The sequence below is a fragment of the Eumetopias jubatus genome, unplaced genomic scaffold (assembly GCF_037043125.1).
Source record: "Eumetopias jubatus isolate StellerSeaLion01/CBP00866 unplaced genomic scaffold, mEumJub1_p1.0 scaffold_9, whole genome shotgun sequence".
In the NCBI taxonomy this organism is placed as follows: domain Eukaryota; kingdom Metazoa; phylum Chordata; class Mammalia; order Carnivora; family Otariidae; genus Eumetopias; species Eumetopias jubatus.
The window spans coordinates 34831211-34852739 of NW_028274815.1; the positions used below are offsets into that span (position 1 = coordinate 34831211).

Sequence of the window (21529 nt, forward strand, 5' to 3'; positions counted from 1 at the left end):
TAACGTCACTTAAACACTTTTCATTGTCCTTGTATAGTCTTCCTCATTTTCATATTTTGTGGCTGCATGGTTTTCCATAGATATACCACAATTTGTTTAACCATTCTCCTGCTGCTGTGCATCATGTTATTTCCAGTTTTCACCATTATAAGTGATTATTCCATAAACATCTAAGTACACATAAAGATTTCCTCTCTTCTTCTTTTGAATTATTTCCTTTGTAGAAGTTGCTAGGACTGGGCGCCTGGGTGGCTCAGTCGTTAAGCGGCTGCCTTCGGCTCAGGTCATGATCCCAGAGTCCTGGGATCGAGTCCCACATCAGACTCCCTGCTCAGCGGGAAGCCTGCTCTCCCTCTCCCACTCCCCCTGCTTGTGTTCCTGCTCTCGCTGTCTGTCTCTGTCAAATAAATAAATAAAATCTTTTTAAAAAATCATTAAAAAATAAGTTGCTAGGACTGCTATTGCTATGTGGAAAGGTTTGAATGATTTTAAGGGGTGATGAGCCCTTAAAAAGGCAGTACTGCCAGGTTCATAGCCCATGCCATATCTTGATTTATAAAATTAGTTATGACACAGAAGGGCCAAGATACTTCCTAAAGCATCACTTACTTCAGTCTTATCCCACACAGTGGTGCAAGTAATAGAAGATGAATGTATCTCCATTAGCTTATTCCTTACTCCACTGTAGCCTACTTAAAAAAAAAAAAGAATCAATTCCTCCCACATTTTAAGTGATGACCTTTGCAATAAGTCTTAAGAAACTCCACAACAAAACCAGGGGGCAAATCAAAGATGTACCTCCTGTGATAAACCCTAGAAATGAAATGAAGGCATACAATGTGTGTGGCAGGAGAGCGGTGGGGAGGGGATGCAGGTCAGATATGATTGGAACGCCAGTGTCACAGTTGTCCTCTGCAAACTGGTCTCTGGGAGCTGGGTCAAGGCAGCCAAGTTGAAAGCCAAACACAGACAGCAGCAGCTGTTGAGAATGTAAAGTCTCTGGCCAGAGTGGGTAGAGAGCTGGGTGTGGTTGCCCAAAGGCCAATTTCCACCCCACCCGCCAGGCCCAGTGACGGGATGAGAGGAGACAGCTTCCCGTGGTGTGTTCCAGTCCTCCTTTCTGGGCTTAGTGGGAACATCTGTGAGTGCTGGAGAGGGCTGCAAACTGTGTGTTGCACCACACACCTCCCTCAACATCATCATCCCCGGGAGACACCGAGTTCTGAGAATGCCAGCGTCCAGAGAGCCAGGATCCAGGACTGACCTGCAACTACCACACAGTCCCAGCTATAGCCCTGGTATAAAGTACAAGTAAATCCCACCGAGGGACTAACTGAAACTTCAGGGAGTATGTGGGTCTTTCCTACATTGCACAGGTAAGTGCTGAGCTGCATGGGCCATGCCATCCCCTTCAACTATTTCTCAGAATGTTTGACTGGGAGCCCCTGCAGGCTGCGTCACTGAGCAGAGAATCTTCGTTATGCATTTCAACATCACTTTTCTTGGAAACTCTGACTGCTCCACTCTCCAGAAATAATCCGTCAAATTTTTCGCTTTGTTGAAGTCATACTGTGAAAACTCCCATAATCAAATTCCCCACATTAGGACCCCTGCTGATACTACATAACAATTGAGTCAAGAAGGAAAACAGGAAGTCAGACACTGACATCTGTTTTTTTTCTTTCTCTTTTAACTTTTTTTAAAAAGATTTTATTTATTTATTTGAGAGAGAGAGAGAGCACACGAGCAGGGGGAGGGGCAGAGGGAGAGGGAGAGGCAGGCTCCTCACTGAGCAGGGAGCCCCATGCGAGGCTCAATCCTGGGACTCCAGGATCATGACCTGAGCCAAAGGCAGACGCTTAACCGACTGAGCCACCCAGGCACTCCCTCTTTTAATTTTTTAATCATGAAAAATTTTAAACACACAAAGTGAGAGAATGGAATAATAAATCCCCATGTCCCCACCACCCGGCTTGAACAATCTCCAAATATGCCAATCTTGCTTCATCTGTCACCCTGCTCCACTCCTATACCCCCACAAATATGCACATTTTTCTTTTCTTTTTTTAAAGGAATTTTTAAAAGCAAGTCCCAGACACAGTGTCATAAATACCGCAGCATACATCTCTAACCAGCAAAGACTTTGTTTTTTGACATAACCTCTGTGGGCACTAGTATTAATTTAGGAACTATTGATATTTGTTAGGCATTGAATATTTGGTGCAAGGTATTACAGTAAGATCCTTTACAGTTTATTTCATGAAAGCTCAGCAGAGAAACACCTTGGAAATTCACAAGCTCCCCAGGAGGAAGAAATGGCCTGCCCTGGAGAACATTACTATTTGCATTTTACTCATGAAGAAAACTGCTCAGCCAACTCAGGGTAAGCCGTGGAGAGGCTGCAGTCCAGGAGATGGCAAAGCTTGGAACAAGAGGCTTGTCAGAGCCTACCTACTCCATCCCCCCTTGATATTCAGGGTATTAGAAGGGCATTGTTTCCTCATCTGAAAACGGGCTTTTTTTTTTTTTAACTACCTTACATCTACCACTTGAATTTACATTGTCAAAATAGAAACACCCAGGCTTCTTGAAAAGGTAACACCTTAAAAAAGAGCAGAAGACTTTTGACAAATCCACTTTACTTATCAGGCATGTATGCATCAAGAGCACAGGAGATGTTGCTTCATGCAAAAGCAATCTCAGTGTAAGCATTTCTATTTACTATATGCTGTTCCTTTGCAATCCTGCACCTAGTCTATATACCTATACTCAGGATATTTAGGCATAGTAGCTACATTGGGTTGGCTTACCGCAGTAAAGTTGGAGACTGCCTAAGGATAGCCTTGGGGGGAGTCTTCGACTCAAGGACAGACTGATAAACCCACTCTCAGTCACGAAGATCCCACACTGGCTTTGGGCTTCTGCCTGCCGCCAGGCCTTCTAATTGAAGTCTCCTATACTCGAAACCCCAGGTCAGCTGGCATAGGCAGGCAGCATACTGCTGATTTCCCCTTGTTAATACCCTCCTCCACCCAGCTCTCATCACTTTGTGCAATTTGCTGCCACAGCATCTGTGTCAGACTCTGATTGTCCCAGTTTGGACGGGATGCCCCCTTTAGGTCCAGGCAACTGTGGCTGGAGATTGGGACAAGTTATACAAAGGAGCTGCTGGGAGCTACCGTTGTGGGTGAGGGCTGTGCATAGAGAGCGGGATGAATTTTGTAACCTGAGCCAGCACCGTACATAACGCCCACTAGAAACTGAGCTGTTCTCACATAGTTTGAGAAATGTTCCCTCCATCTAGACCACCCTTCAGATACCTGAGGTATGTGACTTGCTCCTTTGCCACCTTCACTTCTTTCAGGTCTCTGCACAAGTCCCCATTATCAGACAAGCCTTCCCTACCACCCACGTCCAATAACACACATCAACTGCCACTAGCAACCCCTTTATTCCGCCTTGTTTCCCCTTATCACAACCTGACACATTTATTATATTTTTTCTATTTTGGCCACTACTGTATCCCCTCAACTTAGAACAGTGGCAGGTATAAAGCAAGGGCTCAACACATTTATGCTGAATGAGCAATCTCCTCAAGAACAAGGTCTTGTGGGGCGCCTGCGTAGCTCAGTTGTTAAGCGTCTGCCTTCGGCTCAGGTCGTGATCCCGGGGTCCTGGGATCGAACCCCAAGTCGGGCTCCCTGCTCAGGGGGAGAGCCTGCTTCTCCCTCTCCCACTCCCCCTGCTTGTGTTCCTGCTCTCGCTGTCGCTCTCTCTGTCAAATAAATAAAATCTTTAAAAAAAAAAAAAAAAGACTATATCCCTCTCAGAGCTACACCACTGAAAGGTGTTCCTTCAACAACAGAAAGATTTATTACTTTCTTCCCCCACAGAAAAACCGCAAAAATATTTCCAACTTGACTCTAGTAGTGAGTTCCAAGTTTCATTAAAGAACTGGCCAGATGCTTCCTCCTAGCTTGTGTGGGAAGAAGTTAAGATAAAGAGCATTTGAAACTCTACCTCGGCACACCTGCCTCATACCTTATTCCCTTCTGATATGTCTTCCTCTTTCCCCCAGGTCAGGGATATAGACCTGCCTCCCCAGGCACCTGGGGCTCTAGAAGCCCCCTGACCCCTCTCCATCTGGTATTAATAACAGATGGTTCTTATTGAATTGCACACCTGCTATAAACCAGGCACTGCACCTTACAAATTGCCTCGAATTCTTAACCCCCAAACTGGAAAAAGCTGTAACCTGAGTGCTGTCTGGACAGCCCCTGTAATCTTGACTTTTTCTTTTTCTGCCTTTGTTACCAAGAATCACTTTCTTCCAGTGTATTTGCAGAAAGGGAGTTGGTCTCTCAGCTCCAAAGCCAGTCCAGGCTGCGGCCTGTTCCTCTGCTTTCACCTGCTCCTAAATTCCACATTCAGCCAAGGTCTCCACTCGCTCTGGTGTGGGTCCTAGCCTATGCTCTGAGGCTGCCATTCTTCTTCAATGTGACACTGACAGTGGTCTCAGGGGTGTAGTAGACAGAATAATGGCCCCCCAAGAATGCCGATATCCTGGATCCTGTGAATGTGTTACCTTACATGGCAAAGGACTTTGTGGATGTGATTAAGTTAAGGACCTTGAGATGGGGAGATTATCCTGGGGAACGTGGTGTAATCACAAGGGTCCTTATAAGGGAAAGAGGGAGGCAGGAGAGTAAGAGTCAGAGAAGGAGAGATGGTGAGGGAAGCAGAAGTCAGAGAGATGTGAGGAAGGGGCTGAGGAATTCAGGCAGTCTTTAGGAGCTGAAAGCAGTAAGAAAACAGATTCTAGCCTAGAGTCTCCAAAAGGAACACAGCCCTGCCAACATCTTGACTTTAGGTCTTCTGACCTCCAGATGGGTAAGATGACAAATCTGTGGTGTTTTTAAACCACTTAAGTTTGTGGTAATTTGTTATACTAGCAAGAGAAAACAATTCAAGGGATGATGCAGGGAAACCACACTTGCCTTTGTTGTCTTATACACACATGGATAAACCACTTTGTTTTAAGTTTGGGATAAGTACAAGGGGAAAAAAAAGGTGGATATTAAATATGATCGTTCCCAGAGCCCAGTGGAAGAAGGAAAAGCCCTTCGCAAGGTCCCTTCATCATCCCCCATTTCCTAGCACTGCTCACCAGTCCAAGGCCCACCCTCTTTTTCTTCATTTCCTCTGTAAACCCACTGTTCTCTTCTCCATGGTGAAATTCATTCACTCAGCAAACATTTACTGAGTACCTACTATGTCCCAGGCACTGTTCTAGGTATTGGGACTAGAACAGTGAACACAACAGAAAATAATACAAGCTATCACAGGGCTTATGTTTCAATGCAACCCTCCTTTCATGATATTCCGACCCAACAAGGGCTACCCAACACTTACCCTCTACCCCAAATATGATCATCTGTAAGATAGAAATGACACACAACAATATACTTCTCAAAGTCTGAGTTACTCCATTAAGGATCATGCCATGTAGTTAGATGATTCCCAGAGTAATCCATGGTGGGCTTCATTTCCCCAGGTCTTGTTCTCTTCCGAGTCCCTCTGCCAACACAAAGTCAAGATACCCCTCCTCATTCTTCCTGTGGTCTTCTGATCTCCTGTGAGTATCTCTTAGATCACATACACACACACCCCAAAGACAAACCATCAGTCTCAGTCTAAATCCATGTTAAGGAGGCTGCCTTCCTAAAGGTAACATATTCTGCCCAACTAAATAAAGATATGGCTTTACTTTTTCATACAGAGCAGCCCCAAATCCCCCTTCTCAGCCTCCACCTGTAGACTGTGCCTACATGTGCACCAGAAACACCACCTGTCACTGTGCCTTTCTAAAAGGAAAGACCTTCAGTCATTACCATCATCCCCTGCTACCCAGAGAACGGGTAGAAGTTTGATAGATGTGCTTTTTTGATACATCGAACCATGTGAAATTCCTACCCAGGGCTTCCTCTACTAACAGATTCCACCAGGAAGTGAATCCGCACCCTGTGGCCCCCATCCATAACAAACCCTGGAGAGTTATGAGACTTTTCTTCTTCCAGTTCTAGAAGGAACCCCCAAGGGTAAGTACATTTTAATCACTTAAAATGATCCTCCCCTCTTCTCTTATGGTCTTTTTTTAAGCAAATAATACACAGGCACCATCAGGCAAATACTTTTGATTAAAGCAAATGTTACCTCTCTGGGCATTGAGAATTGCAGAAGGAAAGAGTAAGCTATCAATTCCCATTAAGCTTACCACCGTTAGCTCTATAATCCTGGTTGCGGAGTAATTATTGCAATATAAATAATAATACATTGATTATGTGTTTACTTGGTGCCAGGGACTTTACTAAATTGCATTTGCTCATTAGTCCTCACCAATGAGTCACCTCAACTGTCCATATTTTACAGATGAGAAAATGGAGGTCAGGAAGGGTTAAGAAAATTGTTCCAAGGTCACACTGCTCTTTGGTGGCAGAGCCAGGGCTCCAGTGCAGGCTTTCCTGCCAGCCAGACCCTGACCACTATACAATACTGCTGTGCCATGCTTTAATAACTGGGAGGCTATCCAGGGTAGTACCTTCCCATTACAGTGGAAAACTTCCAAGTGAAGATAATAAAGGAGGAAAGGAAAGACAGGTTTCATGAGCCAATACGATCACCCTGAGAATTAAACATAGATAAGAAGAAACCTGAAGCCAGGAACAAGAAATACTTTTTAAATTAGAGCCAACTGGGGCTCCTGGGTGGCTCAGTCAGTTAAGCATCTGCCTTTGGCTCAGATCATGATCCTGTCGTCCTGGGATAGAGCCCCGCTTCGGGCTCCCTGCTCAGTGGGGAGCCTGCTTCTCCCTCTCCCTCTTCCTGCTGCTCTCCCTGCTTGAGCTCTCTCTCTCTCTCTCTTTCTGTCAAATAAATAGATAAAATCTTTAAATGAATAAATAAATACATTACAGCCAATTGAGCAATGGTCAGTTGGAAAACTTGTGGTTTAGAGTCAACAGTGGTGTCGGGACTGGTGGCAACATTTATTTTGAAAGTGTCAAGGACTGCCACCTCTATTTAGATGTCTTTAATAAATGAGAGTCTAAAATACTCTAAAGAGAATCCCAGCAGAGACCACAAGCCAAAAATCCTTGGCTTCCAAAATAACGGGGGCTGCCTCTTCCCAAGTTACCACGCACAGAAGCAAAACTTGGCAGAGTCTGAAACAAAGGATTTTGGTCTTGTTCCTACCATTGCTTCCACAGAAGGAAGCAAAGCAAACCACTGGGTTCTATCTACAGCAACTCCTGAGCACGCAGACCTTGCCAGGTGCTGCTCAGAAGAGGATCCCACCCTGCTCTTTGCCCAGGGAAATCGGCCCTTCTGGAGGCAGCTTTTAAAGACCTAAGTGCAGGGCGGACTTCTTCTAGCCCTACTTCTTTTCTGCAGAGTTCTGTTTCTTGGGGAACTTTTCCACATATAATCGAGCTCCTACTCTGACACCATTTTCATTGAGTAATTCATGGTGATGTCACACCGGCCAGGCACTAGGGGAAGCCCTGCTTTTATGGGTTGGCTCTTAATTTAGGAATTTTTATTTTCTGACTTCCCTCCCTTTTTTGCTGGACTCCACTGCTTTTGAGCAAGATGCCTGAGTGGTGAAGTGTTGCCTGCTTTTGAGAAAAGGAATTCCTGCTCGTTGAGAGGCAAGTGATTGAGTGAAGGCAAAATGTGCGTCCTGTAATAATAGTACATCTTAATTGGAGAGTTGGCAGGAGAGGGAGGATGTGTGGGCCCAGTGTGGGCTCTGTGCTCATGATGGGGTTCATCAGGCCAAGCCCAGGAGGCGGGCTGGGGATTCACAGCTGCTCCCTGGTGGGTGCCACAGTCCTGTGTACCTGGGGAGCCAACGGGCTCCTCCCCGGCACCTGGGCAACCACATCTAACCCACATCCCCACCTTCCTTCCTCACCTCTCTGCTGTTCTGTGCAGCCAGCCGAGCCGGCAAAGGCAAAGACGAGCTTGGCAAACCTCGCCTGTAAAAGCCTAATCCAAACAGCATGTCGCTGAGCTCAGCAGGGTGACTCATGCGCAGTGAAGTGTGAGGCCAGCGAGCAGAGATTAGGATCTGGCCCGCCCGCCAGCCTACCCTGCACTTCCTTTGATCAACTCTGATGGTTTTTAATTCTGCAGAAGCGGCTTCCTGCCAGGGGCAAACACTTCTTGGTGGAGGCTGGAGCCCTGTCACTGCTGACCTATTTGTCAGTGGCGAGGCTGGTGTGTGTGATAGCACAGGGACACCCTGGGCTCGCAGCCCACCGGAGCCCAGAGGGGAGCCTGTCTCTCTCTCTCTCTCTCTCTCTCTCTCTCTCTCTCTCTCGGAGGTGCCCAGGGCGACATCAGAAGCTGGCTCTTTAGCCAACACCGGCAAGGCCACGCGTGTGAGCAGTCGGGGACTCTAACCCTGGTGCTGGCATTGGTTAAGTCACCCGGTAGTAAAGAAAAGTGGGGCTCTCTCTAGGGGATATGTTTTTTCTTTTTTGTAAACTGGGGCATCTCTAAGGACAGTATCTGGCACAAAATGGAGCACTCTCTGGGTTCTTCAAAAGTTCTTTTTTCACATCTGTTTTGCTGGAAATGGAACACATTCGGAGTATATGACTCTCTTGAACTTTTTTTGTCCCCGGTTTGAGTGGAATGGGTTTGCCTCTGGACTCTTCCAAATCCCCTCAACGACGGATGCCAAGCAGAGCACCTGAAACCCAAGTCTCATTCTCTCTCTTTCCTTCTCATGCCCTATCTGGCTCTCTCCTTTTTCTCTCTTTTCTCAGAAAGTGGATGAGTGATTCTCAACCTTGGCTACACATTTTAACCACCCTGGGGGAGTCCGAGGGGGGTTAAAAAAATCCCTATGCCCAAGCTCCACCCCAGAATAATTCACTGAGTCTCTGAGGGTAGGACCAGATATCAGTCATGTCTAAAGCTCTCCATTGTGCAGGCAAACTTGGGAATCACTGAAATTTTGGGGTCTCATGGCATCCACCATAAGCCCTAATAATGGGTCTTATCTCCCAGTCTGTCCTCCTCACCACCATTCAGTTTGAGGGCCTTCTGGAGTCTGGTGTGTACTTTAACCACGTTAAGGTAAGACGGTATCTGCTTATACAAAATATTGGTTGTAATTTTGAATTATGTGTATACCAGAACAAATTCCAAATACATCTTTGCCCCATAGATTCTTTTCATTTAATACAAATGTTCGTGTAGTTTTTTTTAAAGATGTTGTCTGGTTGGGATAACTAGTCTACATATTAAGAATTTGCTCATCTGATTAAATGTATCTACCATCCTGCTGAGACTTGGAACAGAGAATGAACGTGAGGAACGGAAAAGCAGAATAGATGGGTCTCACAGGGAAGAAGTAGGGGATGGTTCAGCACACAGAGCAATGATCAACCCAGTTAGAATTTCTGGGAGGCAGGTTTGTTAGTGCTGGTGACAGGCTGTGAGTAGGGCTTCCAGATAAAATAAGGACCTTTAGTTAAATTTGAATTTCAGACAGGTGGCAGATAATGCAATATTGGGGACATATTTATACTAAAAAATCATTTGTGGTTTATCTGAAAATCAAATTTAACTGGGAGTTCTCCATTTTGTTTGCAAATCTAGAAATCCTAGTTGAGGATGGCAGGCTAAGGAGGAGAATCTTGGGCATTTGAGGGAGTGGTAGGTCTCACCTGGGTGGTTACCGCCCTCCAGGGGCGTAGGGAAAGCCTACAGACACATGGGCCTGTCCCAATGACTGGGGATTGCTACTGGCATGTAGTGGGTGTGAACCAGGGTGCCAAACATACTGCAGTAGGTGGAATAGTTCCAATGGAGGAATGTCCCATCTAAAACGCCAGTGGCACCCAGACCAGTGCCACCTATTTCACCATTTTACTGAGAACTGACCCTATCACCTTCACATAGTTGCTCCCTAGAAAGCAGTGCACTGGCCACTCAGAGAAGTTCAGAGAGTGCCCCCCAGGAAAGAGCCAACCAGACAAAGTCCCAGGTACTTGTCCCAAAGCCTCCTTTAGTCCAACCCAACCATACAGCGGGTCCAACGAAATGAATCCAAGCCTTTGAAGCTTACAGTTAAGTACTGCCTCCTTCAGGAAGCCTTCCTTGACTGCTCCAATCTTCACTGATCTGTCTCCTCAACCCCTAAAATCTTTATTCTTCTAATTTAGTACTTGAACATATTCTTGTAATACTTTCATGTGTTCTGGCCTGTGAGCTAGTCTCTCTAACTAGCCTGGGGACATCAGAAAAGTGAGATCAAGTTCTGGGTGACTTTGATCATGTTACTGATTTGTTGGTTGGCTTTGCTATTTGTTATACTTTGCCTCTTTTAAAAACTCTGATGTAGGGGCGCCGCCTGGGTGGCTCCATCAGTTAAAAAGCATCTGCCTTTGGGTTGGGTCATAAATATCCCGGGGTCCTGGAATCGAGCCCCACATCGGGCTCTCTGCTGAGCAGGGAGCCTGCTTCTCCCTCTTCCTCTGCCTGCCGCTCTGTCTCTGTCAAATAAAATAAACAAACAAATAAATAAATCTTTAAAAACTCTGATGTAGCTGAAATTAAATGTACAAAAAGGTGAGGCAATTAAAGGAAAGATAAAAAGGGTGATGAGAAACCATAGAGGAGAGGGAAGAGCAGGAACCGGAGATAAGATAATTTTGTCAATGGATATTAAATTTAAGTCTGGGCTCCCTGACAGGCAAAGCAAAAAGGGAAACAAAATGTGTTACATCACTCTTATTGTCTGAAAAAAAAAAAAAAAGGAAGCAATATCAGCTCATGAGGAAACGTAATGTCTTTCCTCAGGCTAAAAGCTAAGTGAAATTTCTCAGATCTTTAAAAGGCAGGACTCTGAGAAACATAATAGATAACGTCTTCACTTGAGTTTTCAGAAGATACAAAAAATGTGGGGGGTTTTCCTATCTCTTATGTTTCCTTTGTAAGAAATTTGGGACTATACTAATGAGCTCAATGAAGGCATTTTTATAAGGAGCTAAATAATGTATTCTAAATGTATTAATTTCCAGTGGTCTGATTAATAAAGGGGTACTTCTTGAGAAGTTTTCAACTGCCCAGAGCTGTTATGACGCCTTTACGTGTGGCTCCCCTAGCAGCTTCTGACAGCCTTAGGGAAAAGGTGAGGATGCTGTAGAAACTAGGCTGTGGTAGGGGGTAGAGGAAGGATGGCTGGGAACAGCTACATTCCACTTCCCACGCGACCTTGCTCCCTGCGAGCCAGAATCAGACTGTTGGAATTACCCACCCTGCCTAGAAGGTACTTCCCAGCCACATCCCCAGGAAAAGGGTAAAGGAAAACAGTGTGTCACCAAGGGCCCACCCCAGAGTAGGATCTTGGGAATGGCTTGAGACCCTGCCTGACCATGTGTATCATCCTTTAATGAGTGCTACATTTGGGGATTAGTTTGCCGCTCTTTAAAGGCAGAGAACAAATAATTAGATGACTCAAAAAAGAGTTTCCCTTTTTTGGTTTTATTTGGGTCTTCTTCTTCTTCTTTTTTTTAACCAACTCCCTAAATGGGTGGGAGACTAAAACAAACAAAAAATAAACCATAGATTAAACAGCCCCTCCCCTCCCCTGGGCTGCACAACATCAGGAGAGGAAACTGTGGCCTGGGGCTTTGAAGGCTGGCTGATTAGCACACATGTCCCCCCGCCCTACCCATCGCCCCCATCTCCGATGCACCAGTCCTTGTGCTTGGTGGCTAACAGTGACAAAACCAAGATGAATCACCGTATGTCAAGATTCGTAGATTATCGAAACACTAAGTAGCAGATCTAGGATGGGAGGTGGAAGCCAAAGGTAAAACTCTCTGACCTAGGCTTTGCTCTTCTGTTTTTAGATGGTGGCAGCTTTGATTTCCTTCCTGCTGGCCCAAAAAGGATGGCTGGAGCAAGCAGAGCTAATCTAGGTACAGGTGGAAGGGCTGCTTGAGCCATCAGGAAGCCTCCCCACCACTCCCTCCCCTCTCCCCGCTGGAGGGTGGGGAGAGAGAGGGACAGCCAGGGAGAAGTCTCTCCCTCCTTCCGTGAGAGGAGGTCAACTGGTTGTGCTGGCCTTGCTTCCTAAAGGGCTTGCTTCTCAGGTCAATGGATACTGCCCTTAGTGCTAGAATGTGTATCCTGGACTCATTTCCAACTCTCTGGCAGGCCAGCAGTGTTGATCCAGGCTCTCCCCTTCACTCGGGATTAGAGGAAGGGGGGTGGGTTGGGGTCATTTTTGGCTACCCAGCATCTGAACTCCTCTCCCAAGCTCAGGACATTTACTACCTCATGAATCTTAGTACCTTAAGAAAGAGCCCCAAAGGCCAGATGCTTCCTTCTCTAGTCTCCTTTGGACATGGACCCACAGCGGGACTTGGTCAAACAGGTGTACCTACTTCAGATGGAATCAGAAGTTAACTGGCACTGGGGCACCTGGGTGGCTCAGCTGGTTAAACATCTGCCTTCGGCACAGGTCACGATCCCAGGGTCCTAATATCCAGCCTGTGGCAGGCTCCCTGCTCAGCCAGGAGTCTGCTTCCCCCTCTACCTTTGCCCGACACCGCCCCCCCGCCCAACCTCTGCTTATGCACACACTCTCTCTCAAATAAATAAATAAAATCTTAAAAAAAAAATAGAAGAGGGGTGCCTGGGTGGCTCAGTTGGTTAAGCGACTGCCTTCGGCTCAGGTCATGATCCTGGAGTCCCGGGATCGAGTCCCACATCGGGCTCCCTGCTCAGCAGGGAGTCGGCTTCTCCCTCTGACCCTCTTCCCTCTCGTGCTCTCTCTCTCTCATTCTCTCTCTCAAATAAAGAAATAAAATCTTTTTAAAAAATAGAAGAAGAAGAAGGAGTTACTGGTACCAACAAACAGGGACAGGGGAGAATCCTTTCTGGGGGATGTTGCAGGGCAACAAAAATATCCAGGCTCCCAGGGCAGTGGTGCCAGTGGTGGTGTCCAGTGTCCAGGGCTGAAGGTGGTAGCAGTGCGAGATGGTGGGGAACGACTGGGCAGCAGCTGCTGTGGTATCCTCCCCTCTCCCTTTCTATGTTGTCACTGTGCCTGTGGCCACGGGTATGATCCTGAGTTCTGGGCCCTGTGTTTTCTGAGCCTGTTTCTCCGGCCTTCTCTGTGATTCCGTGAGTTACTCGATAGCCTTTCAACAAATTCCTTTTCTGCTTAGATCAGAGTTGGTTTCTGTTGCTTGCAACTGAGAACCCTGACTCTGTCCAACTACAACTGGTTTCAGTCAATCGTTTGCAGATGCTTTTTTTTCCCCTCTCACTGCCTGCATTCTTCATGTCTCTGCCCTCCTGGCAATTCCACAAGTAATCCAGAAAAGGAGGAATAAGCATGCAGAGAATTTGACCACAGCTGGGAAGTAAGCCAAGAGAACTCTGAAGAACGTGAATATTAGATCTCTCATTTTGTCAGGTGGGGTGGATGCAGGATTAAGGAGACAGAAAGCTGTAGGCTGTCCATCATATTTTATTTTTCAACTGAATTTGGTTTTACAGTGATTACCCATGGCACTTTAAAATCCCATGAGGGTATGGACAAAGTCTGTCTTGTTTTCTCTAGTACCTAGGTCATACTGGATACTTAGTAAATAGTAGCAAAGGGGTAATGATAGAAGTCTCAGGAAGATAATTCAAGGAAGAGAAGCTTAATATATCCTTAATGCCTCTTTAAAAAAAAGAATTGTCTCAATGCTGAGGGAGCTGAAGATTAAGGCCTGTGAGTCGAGCCAACAGTGCAGATATTTGGTTGTGTTGACTGAAGAGCAGGAGCCTGGAGCTTTAGCCATCAGACTGCCAAAGACAGAGACAACACACTCCCGGGCAAGGAGATCCTGACTTGGGTCTAGCCCAGATAGAATGCCGGTCTGTTTCTTCTTTGGAAGGGGGCCTGCAAAGCTGAACTGAGATGGTTCTCCGAAAAGCATTCTGAATCAACTTCAAATGTATTGACAGTACTTGGTTGAAACCCCAGAATGGGGTGGGGGGTGGGTAGAGTTAGTTTGAATCTAGAAAACCAAGGGCAGGTTTCCCTATCAGCTACCTTAACTGTGTAAGAACCTCAGTCCATCTATTGTAGTAAGCTGGTTTTAAGTGACACTGACATTTGGATTTGGATCCGCAGGATGCGGATTCTAATTCTTGTTTGTAAGGTTTCATTGGTTAATGTCACAAACTGACTCTGATTCTAATTCTTGTTTGTGACATTAACCAATGAAACCTTACCTTGGGTAAGTCTCTTTTTATTTATTTATATGACAGAGAGAGACACAGCGAGAGAGGAAACACAGGCAGGGGGAGTGGGAGAGGGAGAAGCAGGCTTCCTCCTGAGCAGGGAGCCCGATGCGGGGCTCGATCCCAGGACCCTGGGATCATGACCTGAGCTGAAGGCAAACGCTTAACGACTGAGCCACCCAGGCGCCCCCTTAGGTAAGTCTCTTAACTAACTTGGTCTAAGCTTTCATTTCCCAATTTCAAAATCCCTGGTTTTAAAACAGAGGGTTTGGACCATCTTGTTCACCCATTTCCTCTCTAACATGTGACCTTTCTATTATTTTCCTTAAGGACAAGAATCATGTATTCTTCTTCAATATGCCCTTCCGTCCAAGTACAAAGCTGGACAGAGCAGGCACAGACAGCCGGCAGTATGGCTGTGTTCCAGAAAGGCCTAGGCCAAGACTCCTCTAAGAACTTTCTCGAGCCGGGGCCTAGGGCCAGCAGTGATAAAGTTAGAAGAGGAAGAGCACTGGCATCCTTTGATCTGTAACTGGTACCAGAAGCAGCCTTCTAAACTGCTCGAAGTGCTTAGGTTTGCTGCTGGAGCTGGACTTCCAAGGCCCCCACTTCGAGGCTGGCTCATCTTTAAATTCACATTGAACAGTAGTAGATGGTTAAAGCCAACACTTGCAATATGGTCTGGGGCTGGTGGAGGAGAGAACGGTGAAATATCATACACCTGTATATATGTGTTAAAGCTGAGCTCTAGAACTTGGTTTTAACATGCAGAATCCGTGGCGACCCTGTCTGCCCGGCGAGGGTGCTGCGATGCTTTCCATCCTGGGCTTAGAATGGTAAGTCATAAGCGACAGCAGACAGGATGGTCATCTTATTTCCTCTGCTTCCTTCTGGGGAACAGGCGAGCGGACTGCAGAGAAAAGAGAGAGGGGGAGGAAAACAAGTAAATCCCAGCATGCGAAGCAGGGAGGAGAGTGAATGGCAACAGGCATGGGAGCTCAGCTGCCAGCAAAAGTCTGATGCTCTGCATTGCTCTGAGGAGAGGAGGCAAGTCTTCCCGAATCCAGGCGCCCCAACATGACTGTGAAAGCCACACCCATGGGCCCACAGACAGCCAACACTGCTGTAGAACCAGTGAGACACCTTGGGAAGCTGCTCAAGTTTCTGTAGACATCTCTGTAAAAGCTGTCCTTTGTCCCTGGGGGGTGCTTGGAACCCCAGTGGGAGGTGACCCCAGAGCTGCCACCCAGAGCTGAAAATCCTTTTTTTTTTTTTTAAGGCAAAGTTAATTTCAGAAATTTTGTTCTCAATTTTGTTCTAGGGCTCAGAGCCAATTCCTTCGTTCCCAGTGGCGGCCAGCAGGGCAGACTGAGCAGGCGCAGAGAGCTTTGATGTCAACAGAGGTAGGCAGGGCAGGCCCCAGTGGAAAACTGTGAAGTCAGCAGAGTTATCTCCGGCACTCCTCCCTTCCTCCTTGCTTCCCCTTTCTCCACCCATTTCCCCCACTCGGCTTCCAGCTTCTCATTTCCCAGGGGACCCTGGAACATACGAAAACCCACCCCTCCAAAGATATGAGGGGGCCAGCTCATGGCTCCAGCTATCAAAGTCTGCTGTTTTCTCCCCACGTCTAAAACAAACAAAGGCGTGCATTCCATACATTTCCTAAGGAAAGAGCGAATACAGAAACCTCGGCCTTTGCGCACTCTTGGTGAAACCCCAAGAGCCTGGGGCCTCAAGTTTGAAGCTGTCTTCCTGCCTCCTGGGGCTTTAAAAGGAATCAAGAGTGCCTCAAACCAATACATCTGCTTGGTTTATGGCTCAAATTTAAACCACAAATTATAAAATGATAAATCGCTGTTCGAATCTCTTCCAGGAAAGACTATGTTGTCAAGATTAAGTTACAGCCTCATGGCCCTATGAGTGAGCCTCGCTGCTGACTAACTCTCTCACTCATTTTCCTGCTGGAGATGTTTTTTCTTCGTGAACTTTCACTGTTTCTGAATACTTTAAACAAAGAAAATGACCGAAGGCAGGAAAAACATCGGGGACTTCTTAACCGATGGAGCCTTTTACAGGCTTTATTATGTAACGGCTGCTTTCGTTTTGTGAGCACCAAAGGAAGTTGAAGAAATCTCTTTCTTCTTGAGCATTTAACTGCCAAAGAACAATGAGACATGGCTTCACGTGGGCAGCAACGCTCACTTTAAAACTCCAGTTGGAACGCGGAGTGTGTGGTAAAACAAAGCTGCCTTAAGGAATCTGGGTCTTAAAGTGTTCAGTGATTTGGGCAGGATTGCAGCATGAATTACTGTATTTCGTCCCCACGGAAATCAATTCTTTGGAATTCCCTTACGGGGCCTGGTCTAGCGACAGAGGAGTGTGACAAATAATGGGGCCCCATGCATGCTTTCCCATAAGGATGCTTCTCTCCGCCAGAGCTTTGGCAGGCGGAAGGAGGAGAGATGAGATCCTTGATCTAGGCCCCTACCTTGCCTGCCTGTGGGTCTGTCACGCTGACCTCAGTTTGATGACCTGAGGCTGCAGGAAGCAACTCGAGCACCCACCGTTGTTTCTCCAGCCCAGTGCCTTGGTTATACAACCCCGACCCGGTTTCTCCAAGGCCACTCAAGTCCTGAGGACCATCAGACCGTGAGTCAGAATCACTGCACCATTTCCTCCTAAGCTCCTTCTGGTTTAGTTTACACCTCAGCCCCTTCGGTCTCTTTCTTGGGGTCCCCAGGCCCTGCGTGGCAGCTTTTGTCTCTCTCTTCCTTCGGGGCCCTGGGTCCTCGCGGCGGTTTTCGCTTTCCAACATAATTCCACGGGATCGCCCGCGCCAGCCCCTGCAGGCCCTGCCCCAGCTCCTCTTGTCTCCGCTTTTCCTGAAGTCGGCCTGCTGTCTTTACTGCTGCTTTTTCTGGGACACTTCAAGTTGTGGAGAGAGGTGGTTTTTTTTTTTTCCCCTGTGATTATAGCTCTTTCTTCCAATTTTGACTAGTCTGGCGTCTCTCTGATTATAGCTCATTAGGACTCCTGAAGTTAGAAGGCACTGTTTTTTTATGCTGCCTTGTTCTTATTTTTTAAAATAACATGCATTATAACTTATTTTTTGGTTTTTTTGGCTTGGTTTTTTTTTTTTTTGAAAGATTTTATTTATTTGACAGAGAGATACAGCGAGAGAGGGAACACAAGCAGGGGGAGCGGGAGAGGGAGAACCAGGCTTCCCGCTGAGCAGGGACCCTGATGCAGGGGCTGGATCCCAGGACCCCCTGGGCCGAAGGCAGACGCTTAACTGACTGAGCCACCCAGGCGCCCCTATAACTTATTTTTGCAGGGCAGTATAAAGGTGAAAGCAATCATAGTGATGAGTCCCACAGTCCACACAACCCCAACAGCATTAAAATAATAGTCATAAAAGTCGTGAATATGTGGGAAGAAAATAAAAACAATTTTAAAAAGGTATAAAAGGAAGAATAAAAACTTCCCATTCTGCCCGAGTCCCTCCCCCCAAATATAACCACTCTTACTATTTTTTTATTCTTGGTACTACATATTTATGTATGTCCTTTAACAAAATTTTATATAAAAGCGGTCTTACTATACTTATTCTGCATTTTGCTTTTTTTCACCCAAAATGCAACCTTAGAGATCTTTCCACATGTGCACTGCAGATATACTCTTCTTTTAATGTCTGCAGAGTCTTTGTTAGAAGAGAAAGTGCCTTCCAAATGAAAGGCACTCAATTAATGTAATTCCTGCCCCCTTTCTGTCCCTTTACATCTTCTACTCCCTGAGGACAGAGTGACTTATCTGGCTAACAAGCTTGGAAGAACAACCTAGACGTGCTGGGTTCAGCTCTGCCCTTTCTGCTTAGCACCAAGTTACCTGTAGGGAGTGTGCCTTCTGCTGCCGTAGAAGTAGGCAGAACTAGGTGGACGGCTGCTCGATTCTGGGTTTCAGTGGTACGAAATGTCTCTCTCATTTAATGTGAGATTGCGTCTGGTACCTCATCCAACTTTGTCTTTTATCAGAGTAATTTAAGCTTTCATCTGCCAGTCCTTTGTTTTATTTTTCAATTCGTTCAGAACTAGAGCAGGGAAGAAGGCTGCCATTTGTTGGGCCTACCTAGGGTCCCCAAATATTGTTCCTTATTTAGATATATCAAAATGTATTTGATCAGTTTCCCAATGATGAATGTTTAGGTGGTTCCAGTTGATGGCTTAAACAGGCAACACCTCAGCGAACATCTTTATGCATATACCTGGGTGTACTTTTTGCAAGCACATCAATGGGTAAATTCCTTATACTATAAGTGCTGGGTCAACAGTATGTGCCATGGTGTCCCAAATAAAGATGGGAGAAAAAGCCTCCCTGGAAAGGAGGTACCAAGATAATAAACTAATAATCATAATGGCAACAAATAACATTGAGTTATTTCTTGTTGTGTGCCAGATTCTGGGCTAAGCACTTCGTATATGCTAATGTTTTTTGATCCTCCTAACAACTTTCTGACCTAGTGACGATTATTCACTCCATTTTACAGTTGAAGATCCTGAGATCAAAACTGTTAAATGATTCGCCCAAGGTCACAAAACTAATAACTGGTGGAGATGGAATCCAAGACCCTGTTTGTGTGATTGCAGAGCCTGTACCTCTGACCACCTGACTAAAGGTGTTTGTTGCCTATGACATAGAGTGGGTGGTAGCCTGGTCAAGCACTTGAAAATGTGTGAGGACCATTGATTCGGGGCTCAGCTCATACATGTATACGTAGAGGGACTAAGAGTACAGAATCTGCAGCCAGACTCTGTGGGTTCAAATCCCAGCTTGGCCTCTAACCAGCTGTGTGATAAACACCTAGCTTTCCTCATCTGCAAAATGGAGATTTTTAAGAGAATTAAGTTATTCAACATTTGTCAAGCACTAAGAACACTGCCTGGTATAGAGTAAGGCCTTCATAATTGCTTAGGGTTTTTGTTTGGTTGTTTGTTTTTAAATTTTTATTTATTTTTTATTTAAATTTAATTAATTAACATATAATGTATTATTGGTTTCAGAGGTAGAGGTCAATGATTCATCAGTCTTATATAATACCCAGTGCTCATTGCATCACATGCCCTCCTTAATGTCCATCACCCAGTTACCCCACCCCTCTCCCCTCCAGCAACCCTCAGTTTGTTTCCTAAGATTAAAAGTCTCTTATGGTTTGTCTCCTTCTCTGATTTCATCTTGTTTTATTTTTTCCTCTCTCCCCCTAGGATCCTCTGCTTTGTTTCTTAAATTCCCCATATGAGTGAGATCATACGACAATTGTCTTTCTCTGATTGACTTATTTAACTTAGCATAATACCTTCTAGTTCCATCCACACCGTTGCAAAAGGCAAGATTTCATTTTTTTGATGGCTGAGTAATATTCCATTGTATATATATACCACATCTTCTTTATCCATTCATCTGTTGATGGACATTTGGGCTCTTTCCATAGTTTGGCTATTGTGGACATTGCTGCTATAAACATTGGGGTGCACAATTGTTTGTTAAATAAAATGCAAGTATATGTAATAAAAAGTGAAAGTCCCCCTTGTCCTTAAGCATCTGTCTCCACCTGACTCCATTCAATCCTACTTCTCTCTTTAGGGGTTAATTGTTAGTGCCCATTCTTCCAGACTTTGTTTTTTGTTTTGTTTTTCATATGTATTTATTTTTATACATACATAGTTTTATTTGTGTGCCTATGCTATTGGAAGAGTACTTTACCATAGTGATTAATAAATGGACACTGGAACAAGACCATCTGAATTCAAATCCCAGCTCATCTACCTGCCAGCTGGATGACCTTAGACAAATTACATAACCTCTCTGAGATTCAGTTATCTCATAATCTCCACAATATGGAAAAAGCCAGTACCTTCCTTGTATGGAGACTAGATGAATTAATATATACAAAGTGGTTTTTTTTTTTAAAGATTTTATTTATTTGACAGAAAGAGACACAGCGAGAGAGGGAACACAAGCAGGGGGAGGGGGAGAGGGAGAAGCAGGCTTCCCGCGGAGCAGGGAGCCCGATGCGGGGTCCTGGGATCATGACCTGAGCCGAAGGCAGACGCTTAACGACTGAGCCACCCAGGTGCCCAATACTAAGGGTTTTTTTAAAGACTTATTTATTATCTATTTTAGAGAGAGTGTGTGTGTGCACAGGAGGGAGGGGCAGAGGGAGAGGGAGAGAGAGCTGAAGTAGACACCATGCTGAGGACAGAGCCCAATGTGGGGCTCAATCTCACGACCCTGAGATCACAACCTGAGCTGAAACAAAGAGTTCGACACAACCTACTGAGCTACCTAGGCGCATCTATATATACAAAGCTTTGAAAACAATGTCTGCTGCATAGAAACTCCTCAATAAGTGCTAGATCTCATAATTATTCCTACCTACGTTGTACTGGGGCTTCTCTCTCCCTTGACAATACATCTTAGGGGTTATCCCGCAGCAGTACATAGAGATATACCTCATTTTAAAGTCGGTTAGGACGGTGTTCCTTAGTACAACCACCAGGTAGTATATTTAGATGTGTTCTAATTCAGGTTCTTTCTAGCATGCAGCCTTTTCTCATCGGAAAATACAGAGTCCTGGAGCCAACCAGCACTAGCTTCACCAGCCATCCGTATATTTTACTTCTTCTACTTAACAAACATGTACAGTGCTTACTGCCTGTTACACAATGCCCTAATCACCTTCAAAATGGTAACTCATTTAATACTCATTATGGTGCTTCTAAAGTAGGGGCTACTTAATCCCCATCTTACAGATTGGGAAATCGAGGCACAGAGAGGTTAAGTAACTTACCCAAGACTGCAGGGCTAGGAAAAGAAGGGCTAGGACACCAAGCCACACAGTCTGGCTCCCAAGTTCATACGCTTGACCTCTCTGTCCACACTCTGCACCTCTCGTCTCTGTTCTAAAATCCGCAGCACAACTTCAGCAAAACCCTGAGCCTCATCATGTCACATTTTCATGCATATTGTGAATGGGAATCCAGCCTCTTCAGAATATACTGAGGAGCATACAAGTTCTCTAAAAGGACAACCTGATGGCTACATCAACGAAACTCCTTAAATTACCAGCAGCCGGCCTTACTAAGAACTGTTCAGACAATAGCCAGCCAGCGTTGAGAAAGCCCTTCAAGTGATGATACCAGCACTCGCCTTC

At 45.6% G+C, this 21529-nt stretch overlaps 1 long non-coding RNA gene across 5 annotated transcripts in view; it reads left to right on the forward strand.

Moving 5' to 3' along the window:
* The window catches only part of LOC114219685 (uncharacterized), a 42830-nt gene extending 22917 nt beyond the window's left edge, over window positions 1–19913 (forward strand). Inside the window, exons 2-9 of one of the 5 annotated variants that reach the window (XR_015768926.1) lie at window positions 1065–1376; window positions 5555–5635; window positions 5996–6098; window positions 11097–11206; window positions 11931–11999; window positions 14653–15369; window positions 15644–15725; window positions 16196–19913. This is a non-coding gene — a long non-coding RNA (uncharacterized LOC114219685). The remainder of the gene's footprint in view (window positions 1–1064; window positions 1377–5554; window positions 5636–5995; window positions 6099–11096; window positions 11207–11930; window positions 12000–14652; window positions 15370–15643; window positions 15726–16195) is intronic. The other 4 variants (XR_003611437.2, XR_015768925.1, XR_015768927.1 and 1 more) reach the window with 4 other exon arrangements.
* Window positions 19914–21529: the final 1616 nt, after the last annotated feature.